General features: G+C 53.2%; 7 pseudogenes; all 7 read left to right on the forward strand.

Moving 5' to 3' along the window:
• Positions 1-1,995: 1,995 nt before the first annotated feature.
• On the forward strand, positions 1,996-2,113 carry LOC116273075 (annotated as a pseudogene).
• Positions 2,114-4,536: 2,423 nt separating this feature from the next.
• Positions 4,537-4,655, forward strand: LOC116273071 (annotated as a pseudogene).
• A 1,604-nt stretch (positions 4,656-6,259) lies between these two features.
• LOC116273080 lies at positions 6,260-6,378 on the forward strand (annotated as a pseudogene).
• Positions 6,379-10,112: 3,734 nt separating this feature from the next.
• Positions 10,113-10,231, forward strand: LOC116273076 (annotated as a pseudogene).
• A 2,357-nt stretch (positions 10,232-12,588) lies between these two features.
• On the forward strand, positions 12,589-12,708 carry LOC116273066 (annotated as a pseudogene).
• A 2,376-nt stretch (positions 12,709-15,084) lies between these two features.
• Positions 15,085-15,203, forward strand: LOC116273074 (annotated as a pseudogene).
• Positions 15,204-22,021: 6,818 nt separating this feature from the next.
• Positions 22,022-22,140, forward strand: LOC116273073 (annotated as a pseudogene).
• Positions 22,141-22,627: the final 487 nt, after the last annotated feature.

Genomic DNA, 22,627 nt, shown 5'->3' on the forward strand with positions numbered 1-22,627 from the left:
CATTCTTTCTTGTCTTTCTTTCTTTTCTCCCTTCCTTCTTTCCTTCTCTCTCTCTTCTTTCTTTTCGTTTTTTTCTTTCTTTTTCTCTTTCTTTCTTTCCTTCTTTCTTTTCTTTCTTTCTCTCTCTTCCTTTCTTTCTTTATTTACTTCTTTCTTTCCTTCTCTCTTTCTTTGTTTCTTCTTTCTTTCCTTCATTCTTTCTTTTCTTTCTTTCTCCCTCTCTTCTTTCTATCTTTTCTTTCTCTCTTTCATTCTTTCTTTCTTTCTTCTTTCTTCCCTTCTTTCATTCTTTTCTTTCTTTCTCTCTCTCCTTCTTACTTTCTTTTCTTTTCTTTTTTCTTTCTTCTCTCTTTCTTTCTTTTTCTTTTTTCTTTCTTTCTTTCTCTCTCTCTTTGTTTCTTTCCTCTGTCTTTCTTTCTTTTCTTTTTTTTCTCTCTCTTTCTTTTTCTTTCTTTCATTCATTCATTCTTTCTTTCTTCTTTCCTACTTTCTTTCTTCCCTTTCTTTCTCTCTTTCTTTTCTTTCATTTCTTTCTTTCACTCTTCTTTCCTTTCTTTCTGTCTTTCTTTCTCTCTTTCTTTCATTCTCCCTTTCTTTTTTCTTACTTTCTCTTTCTTTCCTTCTCTCTTTCTCTCTTTCTCTCTTTCTCTCTTTCTCTCTTTCTTTCTTTCTTTCTTTCTTTCTTTCTTTCTTTCTTTCTTTCTTTTTCTTCCAAATGCAGTCTCAGTCTGTCACCCAGGCTGTCGTGCAGTGGCGCGATCTTGGCTCACTGCAAGTTCTGCCTCCTGGGTTCACACCATTCTCCTGCCTCAGCCTCGCGGGCAGCTGGGACTACAGGCACCTGCCACCACACCCGGCTCATGTTCTGTACTTTCAGTAGAGACAGGATTTCACTGTGTTAGCCACGTTGGTCTGGATCTCCTGAGATCGTGATCCACCCGCCTCGGCCTCACATGGTGCTGGGATTACAGGCGTGATCCACTACGATCAGCCTGTTGTAGGCTTTTGTGGCTTGATCCCTCCCTCAATTGCCCCTACTGTCGCCGAGCTTCTCAACCTCCCCTGACTCTGCTCCCCCTATATCGCCCATCTGCAACCTTGCCACAGCCAGGGACCTCTTCCTGGATGTCCGCCACCAAAGCACCACGGGGAGCAGCATCCCACTGCTTCTGCCTCTCTGCCGCCCTGCCAGGAGCCTGACTCCAGACCGGGAGAGCAGGGAACAGGATCCAAATGTGCAGGCACTTGTTCCCTGCCGTTCGCAGTGCCTTCCCACTCCCGGAACGCCCATGTGATTCCATCCACACATTGGGCACTGCCACAACCTTCCAAACCGGGGAAAGGGGTGGGCAGGGGCAGCGGGTGCCACAGACGCCAGCCAAGACCTCCGCTCTGGAAGGCAGGGGCTGCTTTATCCGGGGGAAGGACATTGCTTCGCCAGCCACCATTAACACAGTCCCTTTGCACCCGGATTCACATTGCCACCAACTTCTTGTAAACTCCAGTCCTGAGGACATGCCAGAGACCCAGGCCACAGGCCCCATGGGCACGCCCGGTGCCACGGCTCCCACCAAATGGGCCGGCGCACTCTGCAAATCAAGGGGCCCACTGCACTGCACTAAGAGCACAGGGAGGTGACAACAAAGGAATGAGCCTACGAAACTCACCTCCAAAGCAAGCAATTAATCCAAGACAAAACCCGTCACAGCACTCCTGAGCAGCCAGGTACCAAAAGAATACCTCCATGACAGGGTGGAGGAATAGACGGGGTCCCAGGATCGTAGGCCCTGGGATCTGACACCTTGGAGCACTCCCTGTTCAAAGCGGGTGCAACGTGGTCAAGCTTGGGAGTACAGGAGCCGGAGGGAAGGCTGTGGGCGAGCAGCTCGGCGGTCCCGATCCCAGCTCGGTGGCCCGGGGTCAACGGTGCTGGCTGGAAGCTGGCGGGCATGGTTGGGCTGAGCTCTTGGGTCCAGCCAGCGCCCCTCACCAGTGTCCTACACTATACCACCCTGAACGTGCCCGATCTCGCCTGATCTCAGAAGCTGCGCAGGGTCAGGCCTGGTTAGTACTTTAATGGGAGACCATCTGGGAATACCAGGTGCTGTAGGCTTTTTTGTTTTTTTTCTTTTCCACCTTCCTTTCTTCCTTTCTCTCTCTTCTTTCTCCTTTCTTTCTTTCTTTCTTTCTTTCTTTCTTTCTTTCTTTCTTTCTTTTCTTTCTTTCTTTCTTTCTTTCTTTCTTTCCTTCCTTCCTTCCTTCTTCCTTCTTCCTTCCTTCCTTCCTTTCTTTCTTTTTCTTTCTTTCTTTCTTTCTTTCTTTCTTTCTTTCTTTCTTTCTTTCTTTCTCTCTCTCTCTCTTTCCTTCCTTCCTTCCTTCCTTCCTTCCCTCCCTCCCTCCCTCCCTCCCTCCCTCCCTCCCTCCTCCCTCCTCCTCCTTCCTTCCTTCCTTCTTCCTTCCTTCCCTTCCTTCCTTCCTTCCTTCCTTCCTTCCTTCCTTCCTTCCTTCCTTCCTTCCTTCTTTTACTTCCAGATGGAATCTCGCTCTGTCACCCAGGCTGGATTGCAGTGGCGTGACCTCGGCTCACTGCAAGCTCCGCCTCTCGGGTTCACACCATTCCCCTTCCTCAGCCTCCTGTGTAGCTGGGACTACAGGCGCCCGCCATGACTCCCCCTCATGTTTTATAGTTTTAGTAGAGACGGGGTTTCACTGAGTTAGCCAGGCTGGTCTGGATCTCCTGACTTCATGATCCACATGCCTTGGCCTCCCAAAGTTCTCAGATTATAGGAGTGATCCACCTTGCCCATCCTGCTGTAGTCTTTTGTGGCTGCCCCCATCCCTCCCTTCCCCCTACAGTCGCCATGCTTCCCAACCTCCCCTGACTCTGCTCTCCCTTTATTACCTGTCTACCCCACCGCTGCAACCGTGGACCTACTCCTGGGGGTCCACCATGAAAGCACCACTGGGCAGCAGAATCTCACCACTTCTGCCTCGCCGCCACTCTGCCAGGAGCCAGAGGGCTGGACCCCAAAGGCCCAGGTGTGGGTTCCCTGCCATTCGTGGTGCCTTCCTGCTCCAGGAATGACCGGGTGATTCAATCCACTCATCAGGCACCGCCACAACCTTCCAAACTGGGGGAAGGGGCGGGTAGGGGCAATGGGTGCCACACATGCCAGCCAAGACCTCCGCTCCAGAACAAAGGGGCTGCTTTATCCAGGTTAAGGACATTGTTTCACCAGCCACCAGGAAAACAGTCCCTGTGCACCTGGATTCCCATTGCCACCATCTTCGTGTAAACTCCAGTCCCAAGGACACTCCACAGACCCAGGCCTCGGGCCCCGTGGGCACGCCCATTGCCATGGCTCCCACCAAACGGACTGGCACCCTCAGCAAATCAAGAGGCCCACTGAACCACACCAAGAGCACATGGAGGTGCCAACAAAGGAAGGAGCCTATGAAACCCGCCTCCAAATCAATCAATTAATCCAAGAGAAAACCCGTCACAGTGCTCCTCTTGCATGAACGGCTGGGTCACCCTGTTCTGGCCCAGTCTGAGCCCCCTCCATGCTATCCTGGCCTGATCAAAAGGGCCCTTCCTAAAGGAGCAGAGTGCTCCCTCTCTAAGGCTCTATCACTCTCACTCTCTAGCTCCCACCCCCTCTCTCTTCTGGGTTTGCCCCAGCACCTCACGATATTTTTGTCGCCTTCCCCCGTCTCTCTGTGTCTCTCTCTTTCTCTGTCCCTGTCTCTCTGCCTCTCTGTATGTCCCTTTCCCTCTCCCCATCCCCTGTCTCTCTCAATCACTGTCTCCCTCCCTCAGTTTCAATCTCTCCATCCACCTCTTTGTTGCTCTCCTTCAAGCCATTTGTGCGTGCGTGCATGTGTGTGTGTGTGTGTGTGTTTCTGTGTGCCTGCGCTCGTGAGTGTGTGGGTTCCCATGTGCAAGTGCCTGTGTGTGTCTGTGTGTGGGGTTGTGGATTTGCTTCTGGTGTTGGTGGGGTGTGTCTGGGTTTCTCTCAGTCCCTCTCTCCGGGGATCAGGCTGCCGGATCTAGTGCCAGCCCGGGGAAAAATAGAGCATCCCCCAACCCCCAACCCCCACGCCCTCTTGCCCACTGGCCGGGTCTTGGTCGGAAGAAGCGACAGTGGTTGGGGCGTTGTGAGAAAAAGGTCACAAGCGGCTGGGCCGTCTGTTCTAACTTGGCCAGTCCTGACGGCTCTGGGTGGGTGCGGCAAGAGGGGACCTCACAGGAGCTCCTGAGCTGCCAGGATCCAAAAGAATAGCTCTGCGACATGGTGGAGGACTGAAAGGGGTCCCAGGATCATGGACCCTGGGCCCTGACACATCGGAGCACTCCCTGTTCTGAGTGGCTCGGATGTGGTGGAAGCTCGGGATCTCGGGAGCCAGGGGAAGGCTGCAGGCGAGGGGCTCGGGGGTCCTGACTGGAGCCCGGAGAACCCGGGCTGGTGGTGCCAGCTGGAAGCTGGCAGGCATGGCTGGGCCAGGCTCTTGTGGCAGCCAGGCACCTCTGCCGGTGTCTACGGCCATACCACCCTGAACGCGCGAGATGTCATCTGATCTCGGACGCGAAGCAGGGTCAGGCCTTGTTAGTATTTGGATGGGAGACTGCCTGGGAATACCGGGTGCTGTAGACTTTTTTGCATTCTTTCTTGTCTTTCTTTCTTTTCTACATTCCTTTCTTTCTGTCTTTCTCTCTCTTCTTTCTTTCTTTCTCTCTCTCCTTTCTTTCTTTCTTTCCCTCTTTCTTCTTTCTTTCCTTCTTTCTTTGTTTTTTTTCTTTTATTTCTCTTTCTTTCTTCTTTCTTTCCTTCTTTCTTTTCTTTCTCTCTCTCTTTTCCTGCTTTCTTTCTTTCTCTTTCTTTCTTTCTTCTTTCTTTCATTCTTTCCTTCTTTTCTTTCATTATTTCTGTCTCTTTATTTCTTCCTTCTTTCATCCTTTTCTTTCTTCCTCTCTTTCTTTCTTCTTTCTCTCCTTTCTTTTTCTTTCTTTCTCTCTCTTTCTTTCTTTCTTTCTTTCCTTCTTTTGTTGTTTTTTCTTTCTTTCTCTCTCCTTTCTTTCCTTCTTTCTTTCTTTCTTAATTTCTTCTTTCTTTCTCTCTCTCTCTCTTTCTTTCTTGCTTTCCTTCTTTCTTTCCTTCTTTCTTTTCTTTCTCTATTTGATTCATTCATTCTTTCTTCTTTCTTTTCTGTCTGTCTCTTTCTTTCTTTCGTTTTTTCTCTCTCTCTTTCCTTTCTTTCTTTCTTTCTTTCTTTCTTTCTTTCATTTCTTTCTATTCCAGATGGCATCTCACTATGTCACCCACGCTGGAGTGCAGTGGCACAATCTTGGCTCACTGCAAGCTCCGCCACCCAGGTTCACACCATTCTCCTATCTCAGCCTCCCGAGAAGCAGGGACTACAGGTGCCCACCACCACGCCTGGCTCATGTTTTGTAGTTTTAGTAGAGACAGCGTTTCACCGTGTTAGCCAGGCTGGTCTGGATCTCCTGACCTCGTGATCCACTTGCCTCGGATTCCCAAAGTGCTGAGATTACAGGCATGATCCACTGTGCTTGGGCTGCTGTCGGCTTTTGTGGCTTCCCCCCTCCATCCCTTCCTCCTACTGTCGCCATGCTTCCCAACCTCCCCTGACTCTGCTCCCACTTTATCAAACTCCTACCATTCCACCGCAGCCAGGGAACTCTTCTTGGGTGTTTGCCACAGAAGCACCTCTGGGCAGCAACATCCCATCGCTTCCACCTCTGGCTGCTGGCTCTAGTGCCAGCCTGGGGAAAAGCAGGGCCACCACCCAACCCCCAAGCCCCCACACCCTCTTGACCACTGGCCAGGTCTTGGTCGGGATAAATGACCATGGTGTTGGCATTGTAAGAAAAAGTCCACGTGCGCTCAGTTGCCTGTTCGCCCTTGGCCAGTCGTGATGGCTCTGGCTGGGTGTGGCAAGAGGGTGCCTCACAGGCGCTCCTGAGCTGCCAGGGATCCAGAGTACCTCCGCAACAGGTCGGAGGTCCGGATGATGTCCCAGGATCATGGGCCCTTGGCCCTGATGCCTTGGAGCACTCCCTGTTCCCAGCGGGCCCGACGTGGTGGAATCTTGGGAGCTCGGGAGACGGAGAAAGGTGGACGGCGAGCGTCTCGGGGGTTCGGATATGAGCCTGGCGTCCCTGGGCTGACAGTGCCAGCTGGAAGCCAGTGGGCATGGCTGGCCTGGGCTCTTGGGGCAGCCAGGCACCTCTGCCGGCATCTACGGGCATACCACCCTGAACCCACCCGATTTCGTCTGATGTCGGACGCTAAGCAGTGTGGGGCCTGGTTAGTACTTGAATGGGAGACCGCCTGGGAATACCGGGTGCTGTAGGCTTTCTTGTTTTCTTTCTTTTCTACCTGCCTTTCTATCCTTCTCTCTCTCTGTCTTCTCTCTTTCTATCTTTCTTTTCTTTCTTTCTCTCTTTTGTTCCTTCTTTCTTTCTTTCCTTCTTCCTTTCTCTTTTGTTCTTTCCTTCTTTTTTTCTTTTCTTTCTCTTTCTTTCATCCTTTCTTTTCTTTCTCTCTCTTTCTTTGTTTCTGTCCTTCTTTCTTTCTTTCTCTGTTTTTTCTTCCCTTCTTTTCATTTGTTTTCTTTCTTTCTTCTTTGTTTCTTTATTTCTTTATTTCCTTCTTTCTTTTCTTTTCTTTCATTTTCTTTCTTTCTTTTCTTTCTTTCTCTGTCTATTTTTCTTTCTTTCTTTCTTTCTTTCCTTCTTTTCTGTCTTTCTCTGTCTCTTTCTTTCCTCTCTTTCTTTCCTTCTTTCTTTCTTCCCTTCTTTCTTTCTTTTCTTTCTTTCTCTCCTTCTTTTTTCTATTTACTTTCTTTATTTCTCTCTCTCTCTTTCTTTCTTTCTTTCTTTTTCTTCCTTCCTTCCCTTCTCTTTCTTTCTTTCTTTCTTTCTGTCTGTCTCTCTTTCTTTCTTTCTTTCTCTCTCTCCCTCCCTCCCTCTCTCTCTCTCTCTCTCTTTCTCTTTCTTTCTTTCTTTCTTTCTTTCTTTCTTTCTTTCTTTCTTTCTTTCTTTCTTTCTTTCTTTTTCTCTCTTTCTTCTTTCTTTCTTTCTTTCTTTCTTTCCTTTTCTTTCTTTCTTTCATTCTTTGTCTTCCAGATGGAGTCTTGCTCTGTCATGCAGGCTGGAGTGCAGTGGCATGATCTCACCTCACTCCAAGCTCTGATTCCCGGGTTCACGCCTTTCTCCTGCCTCAGTCTCCCTAGCAGCTGGGATTACAGGCGCTCACCACCACACCCAGCTCATGTTCTGTAGTTTTAGTAGAGACGGGGTGTCAACGTTTTAGCCATGCTGGTCAGGATCTCCTGACCTCGTGATCCACCAACCTTGGCCTCCCAAAGTGCTAGGATTACAGGCGTGATCGACCATGCCTGGCCTGCTGAAGGCTTTTGTGGCTTCACCCCTCTCTCCCTTCCCCCTACTATTGCCATACTTCCCAACTTCCCCTGTCTCTGCTCCCCATTTATCGCGCACCTACACACCCGCCACAGCCTGAGAACCCCTCCTGGGTGTCCGCCACCAAAGCACCAGGGGGCTGCAGGACATCACCACTTCTGCCTCGCTGTCACTCTGCCAGGTGCCCAGCTCCAGCCCGGGAGGGCAGCGGGCTGGATCCCAAAGGTGCAGGCACGGGTTGCCTGCCGTTTGCAATGCCTTCCCACTCCCAGAATGCTCAGGTGATTCAATCCACTCAACAGACCCTGCTGCAACCTTCCAAACGGGTTAAAGGGACCGGCAGTAGTAGCAGGTGCCACACACACCAGCCAAGACCTCCGCTCCAGACCGCAGGGCCTGCTTTTTCTGAGGGAAGGACATTGCTATGCCAGCCAACAGGAAAACAGTGCCTGTGCACCCGGATTCCCATTGCCAACAACCTCGTGTAAACTAAAGTCCCGAGGACTTGCCAAAGACCCAGGCCTTGGACCCCGTGGGCATGGCTGGTGCCACGGCTCCCGCCAAATGGGCAGGGGCACTCTGCAAATCAAGGGGCCCTCTGCACTGTGCCAAGAGCACATGGAGGTGCCAACAAAAGAAGGAGCCCACGAAACCCACCTCCAAAGCAAGCAATTAATCCAAGAAAAAACCCATCACAGAGCTCTGTAACTCCTCTCGCATGGACGGCCTGGCCACCCTGTTCTAGCCCAGCCCGAGGCCCCTCCACCCTATCCCGGCCTGCTCAAAGGGGCCCTGGCTAACAGAGCATTGTGCTCCCTCTCCATGGCTCCATCTCTCTCACTCTCTATCTCCCTCCCCCTCTCTCTTCTGGGTTTCCCTTGCATCTCCTGCTCTTTCTGTCACCTTTGCTATGTCTCTCTGTCTATCTCTTTTTTCCTGTCCCTTTCTCTTTCTCTATCTCTCTGTCTGTCTCTTTCCCTCTCCCCCTCCCCGTCTCTCTTGATCTCTGTCTTTCTCCCTCCCTCGGTTTCAATCTCTCCATCCATTTCTTCCTTGCTCTCCCTGAAGATGTTTGTGTGTGCGTGCATGTGTGTGTGTGTTTGTGTGTGTCTGTGTGTGTCCACGTGCGTGTGTGTGGGTTCCGGCACGTGAGCACCCGGGTGTGCCTCTGTGTGGGGCTGTGGATTTGCTCCTGTTGGTGGTGGGGTGTGTCTGGGTTTCTCTCAGCCCCTCTCGCCGTTGATCATCCTGCCGGCTCTAGTGCTAGCCTGGGACAAAGCAGGGCCATCCCCCATCCCCAACCCACCATGCCTTCTTGCCCACTGGCCGGGCCTTCATCGGAACAAGCGTCCGTTGTGGGGGAGTTGTGATAAAAAGGCTATGCATGGCTGGGCCAGCTGTTCGCCCTTGGCCAGCTCTATCTGCTCTGGGTGGGTGGGGCAAGAGGGGGCCTCACAGGAGCTCCTGAGCGGCCAAGTACCAAAACAATACCTCCCTGACAGGGTGGAGGACTGAACGTGGTACCAGGATCGTGGGCCCTGGGCCCTGACTCCTCTGAGCACTCCCTGTTCCGAGCAGGTGGGATGGGGTGGAAACTCGGGAGCTCAGGAGCTGGGGTAAGGATGCGGGAGAGACGCTCGGGGGTCCGGATCACAGCCCCATGGCCCCTGGCTGGCGGTGCTGGCTGGAAGTTGGCTGGCATGGCTTGGCAGGACTCTTGGGGCTCTTGGAGCAGGCGCCTCTGTGGGCCATGGCACCCTGAACACGCCCTATCTCGTCTGATCTTGGAAGCTAAACAGCGTCGGCCCTGTTAGCACTTGGACAGGAGACCACGTGGGAATAGTGCATGCTGTAGGCTTCTTTGCTTTCTTTCTTTTTTACCTTCCTTTCTTCCCTTCTCTCTCTTCTTTCTTTCTTTCTTTCTTTCTTTCTTTCTTTCTTTCTTTCTTTCTTTCTTTCTTTCTTTCTTTCTTTCTTTCTTTCTTTCTCTCTCTCTCCCTCCCTTCCCTCCTTCCTTCCTTCCTTCCTTCCCTCCTTCCTTCCTTCCTTCCTTCCTTCCTTCCTTCTTTTTCTTCCAGATGGAGTCTCGCTCTGTCAACCAGACTAGAGTGCAGTGGCACGATCTCGGCTCACTGCAAGCTCCACCTCGAGGGTTCACGCCATTACCCTTCCTCTGCTTCCTGAGCAACTGGGACTACAGGTGCCCACCACGACTCCCGGCTCATGTTTTGTAGTTTTAGTAGAGACGGGGTTTCACTGTGTAAGCCAGGCTGATCTGGATCTCCTGACTTCGTGATCCACATGCTTCAGCCTCCCAATGTGCTGGGATTACAGGAGTGATCTACCATGCCCGGCCTGCTGTAGGCTTTTGTGGCATCCCCCATCCCTCCCTTCCCCCTACTGTTGCCATGTTTCCCAACCTCACCTGACTCTGCTCCTTCTTTATTGCCTGCCTGCACCCCTGCCGCAGCCGAGGACCTCCTCCTGGGTGTCCCCAGGACACCAAAGCAACACAGGGCAGCAGAATCCCACCGTTTACGCCTCGTCGGTGCCCCACCACGAGCCTGGCTCCAGTCCGGGAGGGCAGGGGGCCAGACCCTAAAGGCACAGGCATGGGTTCCCTGCCGTTCACCATGCCTTCCCGGTCCCAGGGGCCTCTGCCCATGTCTACGGCCATCCCACTCTGAACGCGTCTGATCTCATCTGATCTCGGAAGCTAAGCAGGGTGGGGCCTGGTTAGTACTTGGTTGGGAGACCGTGTGGAAATACCAGGTACTGTAGGCTTTTTTGCTTTCTTTCTTGTCTTTCTTTCTTTTCTACCTTCCTTTCTTCCCTTTTCTCTCTCTCTCTCATGTATTTCTTTCTTTCTTTCTTTCTTTCTTTCTTTCTTTCTTTCTTTTTTTTCTTTCTTTCTTTCTTTCTCTTTCTTTCTTCTTTCCTTCTTTCTTTCTCTCTTTCTTTTTTCTCTTTCCTTTCTTTCTCTCTTTCTTTGTTTCCCTCTCTTTTTTCTTTCTCTCTCTCTCACTTTCTTTTTTCTTTCTTTCTTTTCTTTCTTTCCTTCCTTCCTTCCTTCCTTTCTCTCTCTCTTTCTTTCTTTCTTTCTTTCTTTTTCTTTCTTTTTTTCTTTCTTTTTTTCTTTCCTTCCTTCCTTCTTTCTTTCTTCTCTTCTGTCTTCTTTTTCTTCCTCGCTCTATCACCCACGGTGGAGTGCAGTACCGTGATCTCGGCTCACTGGAAGCTCCTCGTAGCACATTCACGCCATTCTCTTGCCTCACCCTCCCAAGCAGCGGGGACTACAGGCACCCACCCCCATGCCGGTGTCATGTTATGTAGTTTTCATAGAGACTTGGTTTCACCGTGTTAGTCAGGCTGGTCTGGATCTCATCTCCTGACCTCGTGATCCACCCGCCTCTGCCTCCCAAAGTGCTGGGATTACAAGAATGATCCACTGCGCCTGGCCTGCTGTAGGCTTTTGGGGCTTCACCCCTCCCTCCTTTCCCCCTACTGTCAACATGCTTCCCAACCTCCCCTGACTCTACACCCCTTTTATCACCCACCTACGCACATGCTACAGCCGCAGTTGGGGACCTCCTCCTGGGGCTCTGCAAGCAAAGTGCCACCGGTCAGCAGCATACCACTGCTTCCACCTCGCTGCCACCCCATCAGGAGTCCGGCTGCAGCCCAGGAAGGCAGGGGGCCGGATCCCAAGGGCACAGACGCGTGTTGCCTGCCGTTCGTGGTGCCTTCCCGCTCCCGGAACGCCCAAGTGATTCAATCCACTCGTCGGGTGAAACCTCAACCTTCCAAACTGGGGGAAGGGGCGGGCAGGGGCAGCAGGTGCCACACACACCAGCCAAGACCTCTGCTTCACAACGCAGGGACTGCTTTATCCAGGGGAAGGACATTGGTTCCCCAGCCACTAGGAAAACAGTCCCCCTGCACCCGGATTCCCATTGCTGCCAACTTCGGGTAAACTAAAGTCCTGAGGACACGCCAGAGACCCAGGCCTCAGGCCTCCTGGTCACACCCGGTGCCACGGCTCCTGCCAAACGGGTGGGGGCACTTTGCAAATCGAGGGGCCCACCGCACTGCACCAAGAGCACAGGGAGGTGCCAATAAAGGCAGTAGCCTACGAAATCTACCTCCAAAGGAAGCAATTAATCCAAGACAAAACCGGTCTCAGTGCTCCGTTACTCCTCTTGCATAGGCGTCCTGGAAACCCTGTTCTGGCCCAGCCCAAGTCTCCTCCACCCTATCCCGGCCTGCTCAAAACGTCCCTGGCTAATGGAGAATGATGCTCCCTGTCCAAGACTCTATTGCTCTTGCTCTCTTCCTTCCTCCCCCTCTGTCTTCTGTGTTTGCCCCTCCACCTCGTCCTACTTCTGTCGCCTTCCCCCTGTCTCTCTGTCTCTCTTTCCCTGTCCCTCCCTCTTTCTCTGCCTCTCTGTCTGTCTCTTTCCCTCTCCCCCTCCCCTGTCTCTCTCGATCGTTGTCTCTCTCCCTCCCTCGGTTTCAATCTCTCCATCCATCGCTTCCCTGCTCTCCCTCAAGATGTTTGTGTATGCGTGCACGTGTGTGTGTGTGTTTGTGTGTGTCTGTGTGTGTGCACATGCGCGTATGTGGGTTACTGCATGCGAGCGCCCATGCGTGTCTGTGTGTGGGGCTGTGGATTTGCTCCTGATGGTGATGGGGTGTGTCTGGGTTTCTCTCAGTCCCTCTCACCAGGGATCAGGCTGCCGGCTCTAGTGCCAGCCCGGAGTCAAGCAGGGCCATTCCCCAACCCCCAACCACCCACGCCCTCTTGCCCCCAGGCCAGTTCTTGTTGGGGAAGAGCGACCATGGTGGTGGTTGTGAGAAAGAGGCCATGCTCTGCTGGTCCAAGTGTTCGCCCTTGGCCAGCCCTGAGGGCTTTGGCTGGGTGGGGCAAGATGGGGTCTCACAGGAGCTCCTGAGTGACCACAGATCCAAAAGAATAACTAAGTGACAAGGCAGAGGATCAGACGGGGTCCCAGGATCGTGGGCCCTGGGCCCTGACGCCTCGGAGCACTCCCTGTTCCGAGTGGGCCCAACGTGGTGGAAGGTCGGGAGCTCTGGAGCCGGGAGAAGGCCGCAGGCAAGTGTCTCAGGAGTCCTGATCTAGCATCTATGGCCATACCACCCTAAACGCGGCCGATCTAGTCTGATCTTGTGAAGCTAAGCAGGGTCGGGCCTGGTTAGTACTTGGATGGGAGACCACCTGGGAATACCAGGTGCTGTAGGCTTTTTTGCTTTCTTTCTTTTGTACTTTCCTTTCTTCACTTCTCTCTCTGTCTCTCTCTCTCACTCTCTTTCTTTCTTTCTTTTCTTTCTTTCCCTCTTTCTTTATTTCTTTCTTTCCTTCTTTCTTTCCTCTTTTCTTTTCTTTCTTTTTTTCCTTCTTTCTCTCTCTCTTTCTTCTTTCTTTCCTTCTTTCTTTTCTTTCTTTCTTTTCTTTCTTTCTTTCTTTCTTTCTTTCTTTCTTTCTTTCTTTCTTTCTTTCTTTCTTTCTTTCTTTCTTCTCTCTTTCTTCTTTCTTTCTTTCTTTCTTTCTTTTTCTTTCTTTGATGGAGTCTTGCTCTGTCACGCAGGCTGGAGTGCAGTGGTGGATCTCGTCAGTACGGCTCTGCAACCTGGTTTCACACCGTTCTCCTGCCTCATTCTCCGGAGCAGGTGGGACTACAGGCGCCCGACACCATACCCGGCACCACGCCTGGCTCATGTTTTGTAGTTTTAGAAGAGACGGGGTTTGACCGTGTTAGCCAGGCTGGTCTGGATCTCCTGACCTCGTCATCCACCTGTGTTAGCATCCCAAAGTGCTGGGATTACAGGCGTGACCCACCCCGCAGGTCCTGCTGTAGTCTTCTGTGGCTTCCCCCCTCCCTCCCTTCCCCCTGCTGTTGCCATGCTTCCCAACCTCCCCTGACTCTGCTCCCCCTTTATCGCCGGCCTACACCCCAGCTGCAGCCGCAGCCGGGGACCTCCTTCTGGGGGTCTGCCACCAAACCACCACTGGGCAGCAGCGTCCCACCGCTTCCGCCTTGCAACCACCCCGCCAGGAGCCCGACTGCAGCCCGGGAGTGCAAGGGCCTGACCCCAAAGCTCAGGCGCGGGTTCCCTGCCTTTCGCAGTGCCTTCCTGCTCCCAGAAGGCCCAGGCGATTCAAACTGCTCATCCAGCGCTGCTGCAACCTTCCAAACCAGGGGAAGTGGCGGGTTGAGGCAGTGGGTGCTACACATGCCAGCCAAGACCTCCGCTACAGAAGGCAGGGGCTGCTTTATCCAGGGGAAGGACATTGCTTCGCCACCTACAAGGAAAAGTGACCCTATGCATCCGGATTTCCATCGCCACCAACTTCGTGTAAACTCCAATCCCAAGGACATGTCAGAAACACAGGCCTTGGGCCCCGTGGTCACACCTAGTGTCACGGCTGTCTCCAAATGGGCGGGCACCCTCAGCAAATGTCAGGGCCCACTGCACCACACCAAAAGCACAGGGAGGTGCCAAAAAAGGGAGGGGCCTAAGAAACCCACCTCCAAAGCAAGCAATTAATCCAAGACAAAACCTGTCTCAGCTCTCCATTGCTCCTCTTGCATGGACGACCTGGTCACCCTGTTCTGGCCCAGCCCATGCCCCCTCCACCCTAACCTGGCCTGCTCAAAAGGGCTCTGACTACTGGAGCAGGGAGCTGCCTCTCCAAAGCTCTATTGCTCTCACTCTCTAGCTCCCTCCCTCTTTCTCTTCTGGGTTTGACACTGCACCTCACGCTACTTCTGTCGACTTCCCTCTGTCTATCTGTCTCTCTCTCTCTCTGTCCCTCTCTCTTTCTCTGCCTTTGTGTCTGTCTCCCTCTCCCTCTCCCCTGTCTCTCTGGATTGCTGTCTCTCTCCCTCCCTCGTTTTCAATCTCTCCTTCCATCTCTTAATTGCTTTCCTTCAAGTCGTTTGTGTGTGCGTGCATATGTGTGTGTGTGCGTGCACATTTGTGCACGGGAGTGGGCACGCGCATGTGTGTGTTACCCCGTGTGAGAGCCCGGGTGTGTCTGTGTGTGGTGCTGTGGATTTTCTTCTGGTGGTGGTGGGGTGTGTCTGGGTGTCTCTCAGCCCCTCTCGCCGGGGATCAGGCTGCCGGCTCCAGTGTCAGCCTGGGGCAAAGCAGGGTCATACTCCAACTCCCAATCCCCCACACCCTCTTGCCCACCAGCCGGGTCTTGGTCAGGACAAGTGACTGTGGTGGGAGCGTTGTGACAAAAGTCCACCTGTGGCTGGGAGTGCTGTTCACCCTTGGACAACCCTGATGGCTCTGGGTGGCTGCGGCAAGAGGGTGCCACGGAGGTGCTCCTGTGTGGCCAGAGATCCAAAAGAATACATCCATGACAGGGCGGAAGACCAGACAGTGTTCCAGAAGCGTGGGCCCTGGGCCCTGATGCCTTGGAACAGTCCCTATTCTGTGTGGTCTCGACGTGTTGGAAGCTCAGGAGATCAGGAGCAAGGGGAAGGCTGCGAGCGAGAGTTTCAGGGGGTCCCGATCAGAGCCCAGTGTCCCTGGGCTGTCGGTGGCAGCTGGAAGCTGGCAGACATGGCTGGCCCGGGCTCTTGGGGCAGCCAAGGGCCTTTGCTGGGGTCTACGACCATACCACCCTGAACGCACCAGATCCTGTCTGTTCTCTGGAAGCTAAGCAGGGTCGGGTCTGGTTAGTAGTTGAATGGGAGACTCCTGGGAATACCGGGTGCTACAGGCGTTTTTGCTTTCTTTCTTTCTTGTCTTTCTTTCTTTTCTACCTTCCGTTCTTCCCTTCTCTCTGTCCCCTCCCTTCCTTCCTTCCTTCCTTCCTTCCTTCCTTCCTTCCTTCCTTCCTTCCTTTCTTTCTTTCTTTCTTTCTTTCTTTCTTTCTTTCTTTCTTTCTTTCTTTCTTTCTTTCTTTATTTCTTTCTTTCTCTATTTCTCTATTTCTTTCTTTCTTTCTTTCTTTCCTTCTTTCTTTTCTTTCTTTCTTTCTGTCTTTCTTTTTCTTCAGATAGAGTCACAGCTCTATCACCAAGCTGGAGTGCAATTAGCAAGATCTTGGCTCCTTTCGGCCTCCCGGGTTCACGCCATTCTCCTGCCTCAGCCTCCTGAGTACCTGGGAATACAGGTACCCACCACCACGCATGGCTCATGTTTTGTTGTTTTAGTAGAGACTGGGTTTCACCGTATTAGCCAGGCTGGTGTAGATCTCCTGAACTCGTGATCCTCCCGCCTTGGCCTCCCGAAGTGCTGGGATTACAGGCATGAACCACCGTGCCCGGCCTGCTGTAGGCTTTTGTGGCTTCCCACCTCCCTCCCTTCCCCCTACTGTCGCCATGCTTCCCAACTTCCCCTGACTCTACTCTCCCTTCATTCCCTGCCTAGACACTCGCTGCAGCCTGGGACCTCCTCCTGGGGGTTCGCCACCAAAGCACCACTGGGCTGCAGGCCTCACCTCTTCCGCCTCGCTGCCACTCCACCAGGAGCCCAGCTCCAGCCCAGGAGGGCAGCGGGCCAGACCCCAAAGTTGCAGGCACGGGTTCCGTTCTCACTCTCCTTTCTTTCTTTATTTTTTTCTTCTTTCTTTCTTTCTTTCTTTCTTTCTTTCTTTCTTTCTTTCTTTCTTTCTTTCTTTCCTTCTTCCTCTCCTTCCTTCCTTCCTTCCTTCCTTCCTTCCTTCCTTCCTTCCTTCCTTCCTTCCTTCCTTCTTTCTTTCTTTCTTTCTTTCTTTCTTTCTTTCTTTCTCTTCTAGTCAGTGTCTAGCTCTGTCACCCAGGCTGGAGTGCACTGGCATGACCTCGGCTCACTGCAAACTCCAAATCCTGGGTTCACGCCATTCTCCTGCCTCAGTCTCCTGAGCACCTGGGACTAGAGGTGCTTGCCACCATGCCCAGCTCATGTTTTGTAGTTTTAGTAGAGACGGGGTTTCACCGTGCTAGCCATGCTGGTCTGGATCTCCTGATCTTGTGATCCACCCGCCTCAGCCTCCCAAAGTCCTGGCATGACAGGCGTGATCCAGCGTGCCTGGCCTGCTGTAGGCTTTTGTGGCTTCCCCCTCCCTCCTTTCCCCTTACTGTTGCCATGCTTCCCAACCTACCCTGACTCTACTCCCACTTTATTGTCCGCCTACACCACCGCCGCAGCCAGGGACCTCCTCCTGGTGGTCCGCCACCAAAGCATCACCAGGCGGCAGCATCCCACCGCTTGCGCCTCACTGCCGCCCCACCAGGAGCCCGTCTCCAGCCCGGGAGGGCAGGGGCCGGACCCCAAATGTGCAGGCATGGGTTTCCTGCCTTTTGGGACCTTACCCCCTTCCGGAATGCTCAGGCGTTTCAATCCACTCATCAGGCGATGCTGGAACCTTCCAAACCAGGGGAAGGGACAGGCAGGGGCAGTGGGTGCCACACACACCAGCCAAGACCTCTGCTCCAGATTGCAGGGGATGCTTTATCCGTGGGAAGGACATTGCTACCCCTGTCACCAGGAAAACAGTGCCTGTGCACCCGGGTTCCCATTGCCAAAAACTCCGTTTAAGCTCCAGTCCCGAGGACACGCCAGAGACCCAGGCCTTGGGCCCTGTGGGCACGCTTGGTGCCACGGCTCATGCCAAACGGGTGGGTGCCCTCTGCAAATCAAGGGGACCACTGCACCACACCAAGAGCACAAAGAGGTTCCAAAAAAGGAAGGAGCCTACGAAATCCACCTGCAAAGCAGACAATTAATCCAAGACAAAACCCATCTCAGTGCTCCATTGCTCCTCTCCCATGGAAGGCCTGGCCACCCTGTTCTGGCCCAGCCCAAGCCCCCTCCACCCTATCCCTGCCTGCTCAAAAGGGACTTGCCTACTGGAGCAGGGTGCTCCCTCTGCAAGGTTCTATAGCTCTCACTTTCTATCTCCATCCCCTTCTCTCTTCTGGGTTTGTGCTTGCACCTCGTGCTACTTCTGTCGCCTTCCATCTGTCTCTCTGTCTCTCTGCCTTCCTCTGTCCCTCTCTCTTTCTCTGCCTCTCTGTCTGTCTCTTTCCCTCTCCCCCTCCCCTGTCTCTCTTGATCGCTGTCTTTCTCCCTCCCTCAGTTTCAATCTCTCCATCCATCTGTTCCTTGCTCTCCTTCAAGCCGTTTGTGTGGTCTTGCATGTGTGTGTGTGTGTGTGTTTCTGTGTGTGTGGGTGCGTGCATGTCTGGGTTCCCGCACGTGAGCGCCTGGGTGTGTCTGTGTGTGGGGCCGTGGATTTGCTCCTGGTGGTGGTGCGGTGTGTCTGGGTTTCTCTCAGCCCCTCTTGCCGGGGATCAGGCTGCCGGCCCTAGTGCCAGTTCCGGGGAAAGCAGGACCATCTCCCAACCCCCAACCTCCCATGCCCTTTTGCCCACCGGTCGGGTCTTGGTTGGGACAAGTCACCGTGTTGGGTGCGTTGTGAGAAAAATGCCAGGCGTGGCTGGTCCAGCTGTTCAGTCTTGGCCAGCTCTGACAGCTGTGGGTGATTGGGGCAGCAGGGGCCCCGCAGGAGCTCCTGAGCAGCCATGGATCCAAAAGAATATGTCCGCAATAGCGCGGAGGACTGGACGGGGTCCTAGGACTGTGGGCCCTGGGCCCTGACGCCTCGGAGCACTCCCTGTTCTGAGCAGGCCTGATGTGGTGGAACCTCGGGATTTCGGGAGCCAGGGAAAGCAGCACGGGGGTCCCGATTCGAGCCCGGTGGCCATGGGCCAGCGGTGCATGCTGTCAGCCAGTGGGCATGGCTGTGCTGGGCTCTTGGGGCAGCCAGGCACCTCTACCAGCATCTACGGCCATACCACCCTGAATGCGCCCGATCTCGTCTAATCTTCGAAGCTTAAGCAAGGTCGGGCCTGGTTAGTACTTGGATTAGAATGCCGAGCTGTGGGCTTTTGCTTTCTTTCATGTCTTTCTTTGCTTTTCAGCTTCCTTTCTTCCCTTCTCTGTCTCTCTCTCTCTTCTTTTTTCCTTTCTTTCATTCCTTCTTTCTTTTCTTTCTTTTATTCTTTCATTCTTTTTTCTTTCCTTCCTTCCTTCTTTCTTTTCTTTCTTTCTTTCTCTTTCTTTCTTTCTTTCTTTCTTTCTTTCTTTCTTTGCTGCTTTCTCTCTCTCTCTCTCTTTCTGCTTTCTTTCTTTTCTTTCTTTCTTTCTTTTCTTTCTTTCTTTCTTTCTTTCTTTCTCTTTCTTTTCTCTCTCTCTCTCTTTCCTTCTTTCTTCTTTTTCTTCCAAACAGTGTCCCGCTCTGACACCCAGGCTGGAGTGCAGTGGCACGATCTCAGCTCACTGCAAGCCCTGCCTCCTGGGTTCATGCCATTCTCCTGCCTCAGTCTCCCAAGCAGCTGGGACTACAGGCACCCACCACCACACCTGGCTCATGTTTTGTAGTTTTAGTGCAGACGAGGTTTCACTGTGTAAGCCAGTCTGGTCTGGATCTCCTCACCTCGTATTCCACATGCCTTGGCCTCCCCAGAACAGGGATTACATTAAATTCCACCAGGCCTGGCCTGCAATAGGCTTTTGTGGCTTCCCCCTCCCTCCCTTTCCCCTACTATCGCCATGCTTCCCAAACTCCCCTGAATCTGCTCCCACTTTATCATGCCCGTACACTCCCGATGCACCCGGTGAACTCCTTCTGGGGTTGCGCCACCAAGGCACCACCAGACAGCAGCATTCCACCCCTTCCTCCTAGCTGCCACCCTGCAGCAGCCCAGCTCCAGCCTGGGAGGTAGGGGGCTGGACCCCAAAGGCACAGGCCTGGGTGTTGGCGTTGTGGTGTCAAAGTCCACACATGCATTGGGCAGCCCTATTCTCCACTTGGTCAACCCTGAGCTGTCTGGCTGGGTGGTGCAAGTGGGGGCCTCAGAGGAGCTCCTGAGCCACCAGGGATCCAAAAGAGTACCTGCATTGAGCAGGGCAGAGGGACTGTGGGCCCGGGCACAATCCCCTGATCCCAAGCGGGCCACTGCATTGGTGGAGCTCAGGAGCCCGGGAGCCAGGGGAAGGCCACAGGCGAGCGGCTCGGGGTCCAGATGCAAGCTCAGAGGCCCCGGGCTGGTGGTGCCAGCTGGAAGCTGGCAGGCATGGCTGGGCTGGTCTCTTGTGGCAGCCAAGCATGCCCGTCGGGACGCCAAACCCTGGTGCGTGAGATCTCATCTGATCTCGGAAGCTAAGCAGGGTTGGTGCTACTTAGCAGGATTTGGATAGGAGACCGCCTGGGAATACCAGGTGCTGTAGGCTTTTTTGCTTTCTTTCTTCTCTTTCTTTCTTTTCTACTTTCCTTTTTTTCTTCTCTCTCTTCCTTCCTTCTGTCTTTTCTTTCTTTTCTTTCTTTTTCTCTTTCCTTCTTTCTTTCTTTCTTCTTTTCTATTTCTTTCCTTTCTTTTCCCTTGTTTCTTTGTTTCTTTCTTTGTTTCCTTCCTTCCTCCCTCCCCTCCCACTCCTCCCTCCCTCCCTCCTCCCTCCCTCCCTCCCTCCTCCCTCCCTCCTCCCTTCCTTCCTTCCTTCCTTCCTTCCTTCCTTTTACTTCCTTCCTTCCTTCCTTCCTTCCTTCCTTCTCTTCCAGAGTCTCTCTCTGTCACTCAGGATGGAGTGCAGTGGCACGATCTCGGCTCACTGCAAGCTCCGCCTCGTGCATTCACACCATTCTCCTCGGGGACTATAGCCGGGCTCATGTTTTGTAGTTTTAGTAGAGACGGTGTTTCACCGTGTTAGCCAGGCTGGTCTGGATCTCCCGACCTCATGATCCACCCTCCTTGGAAATCGAACGTGCTGTGGTTACAGGCGATTCACCGCGCAGGGCCTGCTATAGTCTTCTGCGGTTTCCCCCCTCCCTCCCTTCCCCCTACTGTTGCCATGCTTCCCAACCGCCCCGGACACTGCTCCCACTTTATCGCCTGCCTACAGCACCGTTGCAGCCGGGGACGTCCTTTTGGGGGTCCGCCACGAAAGCACAACCGAGCAGCAGCCTCCCAACCCTTCCCCCTCGCCGCCGCCAAGCCAGGAGCCCGGGTCCATCCCGGGAGGGCAGGGGGTGCGACCATAAAGACGCAGGCGCAGGTTCCCTCCCCTTCACGCTTCCTTCCCGCTCCCGGAACGCCCAGGCGATTCAATGTACTCATCAAACACCGCCACAACCTTCCAAACCGGGGGAAGGGGCAGGCAGGGGCAGAGGGTGTCACACACGCCAGCCAAGAACTCCGCTCCAGAACGCAGGGGCCACTTTATCCGGGGGAAGACCTTGCTTTGCCAGCCACCAGGAAAACAGTCCGTGTGCACCCGGATTCCATTGCCACCAACTTCGTGTAAACTCCAGTCCCGAGGACATGCCTGAGACCCAGGCCTCGGGCACTGTGTGTACGCCCGGTGCCATGGCTCCTGCCATATGGTCGGTCGCACTCTGCGAATCTAGGGGCCAACACACCGTACCAGGAGCACAGGGAGGTGCCAACAAATTAAGGAGCCTACAAAACACACCTCCAAACAAGCAATTAACCCTAGACAAAACCAGTCTCAGTGCTCCATTGCTCCTCTTACATGGATGGCCTGGTCACCCTGTTCTGGCTCAGCCCATGCCCCCTCCACCCTATCCTGGCCTGCACAAAAGGGCCCTGCCTACGGGAGCAGGGAGCTCCCTCTCCATGGCTCTATCTCTCTCGCTCTCTGCCTCCCTCCCCCTCTATCTTCTGAGTTTCCCCTGCACCTCCCGCTATTTCTGTCACCTTCCCTCTGTCTCTGTCTCTCTTTCTCTGTCCCTCTCTTTCTCTGAATCTCAGTCTGTCTCTTTCCCTCTGCTTTTCCCCTGTCTCTCTCGATGGATGTCTCTCTCTCACCATTAGTTTCAATCTCTCCATCCATCTCTTCCTTGCTCTCCTTCAAGACTTTTATTTGTGTGTGCATGTGTTTGTGTGTATGTGTGTGTGTATGTCTGTGTCTGTGTACACGCGTGTGTGGGGGTTCCTGTGTGCCAGTGCCCGGGTGTGTCTGTGTGTGGGGCTGTGGATTTGCTCCTGGTGGTGGTGGGGTGTGTCTGGGTTTCTCTCAGCCCTTCTCGCCGGGGATCAGGCTGCAGGCACTAGTGCCAGCCCCGGGCAAACAGGGCCATCCCTCAACCCCCAACCCCCCACGCCCTCTTGCCCACCGGCCGGGTCTTGGTCTGGACAAGTGACCTTTGTGGGGGCGCTGTGAGAAAAAGGCCATGCGCAGCTGTTCCGGCTGTTCTTCCTTGACCAGCCATGACGGCTCTGGGTGGGTGGGATATGAGGGGGCCTCGCAGGAGCTCCTAAGTGGCCAGGGATCCAAAAGAATACATCCGTCACAGGGCGGAGGACGGGACGGGGTCCTAGGATCCTGGGCCCTGGGCCCTAATGCCTCGGAGCACTTCTTTTTCCGACTGGGCCGGACGTGGTGGAAGCTCCGGAGCTCGGGAGCTGGGGGAAGGCCACGGGCGAGCGTCTCAGAGGTCCTTTTCTAAGCCCGGCGGCCCTGGACTGGCGGTGCCACCTGGAAACCGGTGGGCATGGCTGAGCCGAGCTCTTGGGGCAGCCAGGCGGCTCTGCAGGTGACTACGGCCATGCCACCCTGAACCCGTCTGATCTCGTCTGATTTTGGAAGCTAAGCAGGGTCGGGTCTTGGTAGTTCTTGGATGGGAGACCACCTGGGAATACTGGGCGCTGTAGGAGTTTTAGCTGTCTTTCCTTCTTTTCTACCTTCCTTTCTTCCCTTCTCTCCCTCTCTCTTCTTTCTTTCTTTCTCTTTCTTTCTTTCTTTCTTTCTTTCTTTCTTTCTTTCTTTCTTTCTTTCTTTCTTTCTTTCTTTCTTTCTTTCTTCTTTCTTTCTTTCCTTCCTTCTTTCTTTCTTTTCTCCCTTTCATTCTTTCTCTCTTCTTGCTTTCTTTATTTCCTTCTTTCTTTCTTTCTCTTTTTGTCTTTCCTCCCTTTTGTTCTTTTATCTTTTCTTCTTTCTCTTTCTTTCTTTCCCTCTTTTCCTTCTTTCTCTCCTTTCTTCTTTCTTTTTTCTTTGTTTGTTTCTTTCTTTCCTTCATTCTTTCCTTTCTGTCTCTCTTCCTACTTTCTTTTCTTTCTTTGTCTCTTCTTTCTTTCTGACTTTCTTTCTTCTTTCTTTTCTTTTATCTCTCTCTTTCCTTCTTTCTTACTCTTTCTTTCTCTC

This window comes from Papio anubis, unplaced genomic scaffold (assembly GCF_008728515.1).
Source record: "Papio anubis isolate 15944 unplaced genomic scaffold, Panubis1.0 scaffold347, whole genome shotgun sequence".
Classification (NCBI taxonomy): domain Eukaryota; kingdom Metazoa; phylum Chordata; class Mammalia; order Primates; family Cercopithecidae; genus Papio; species Papio anubis.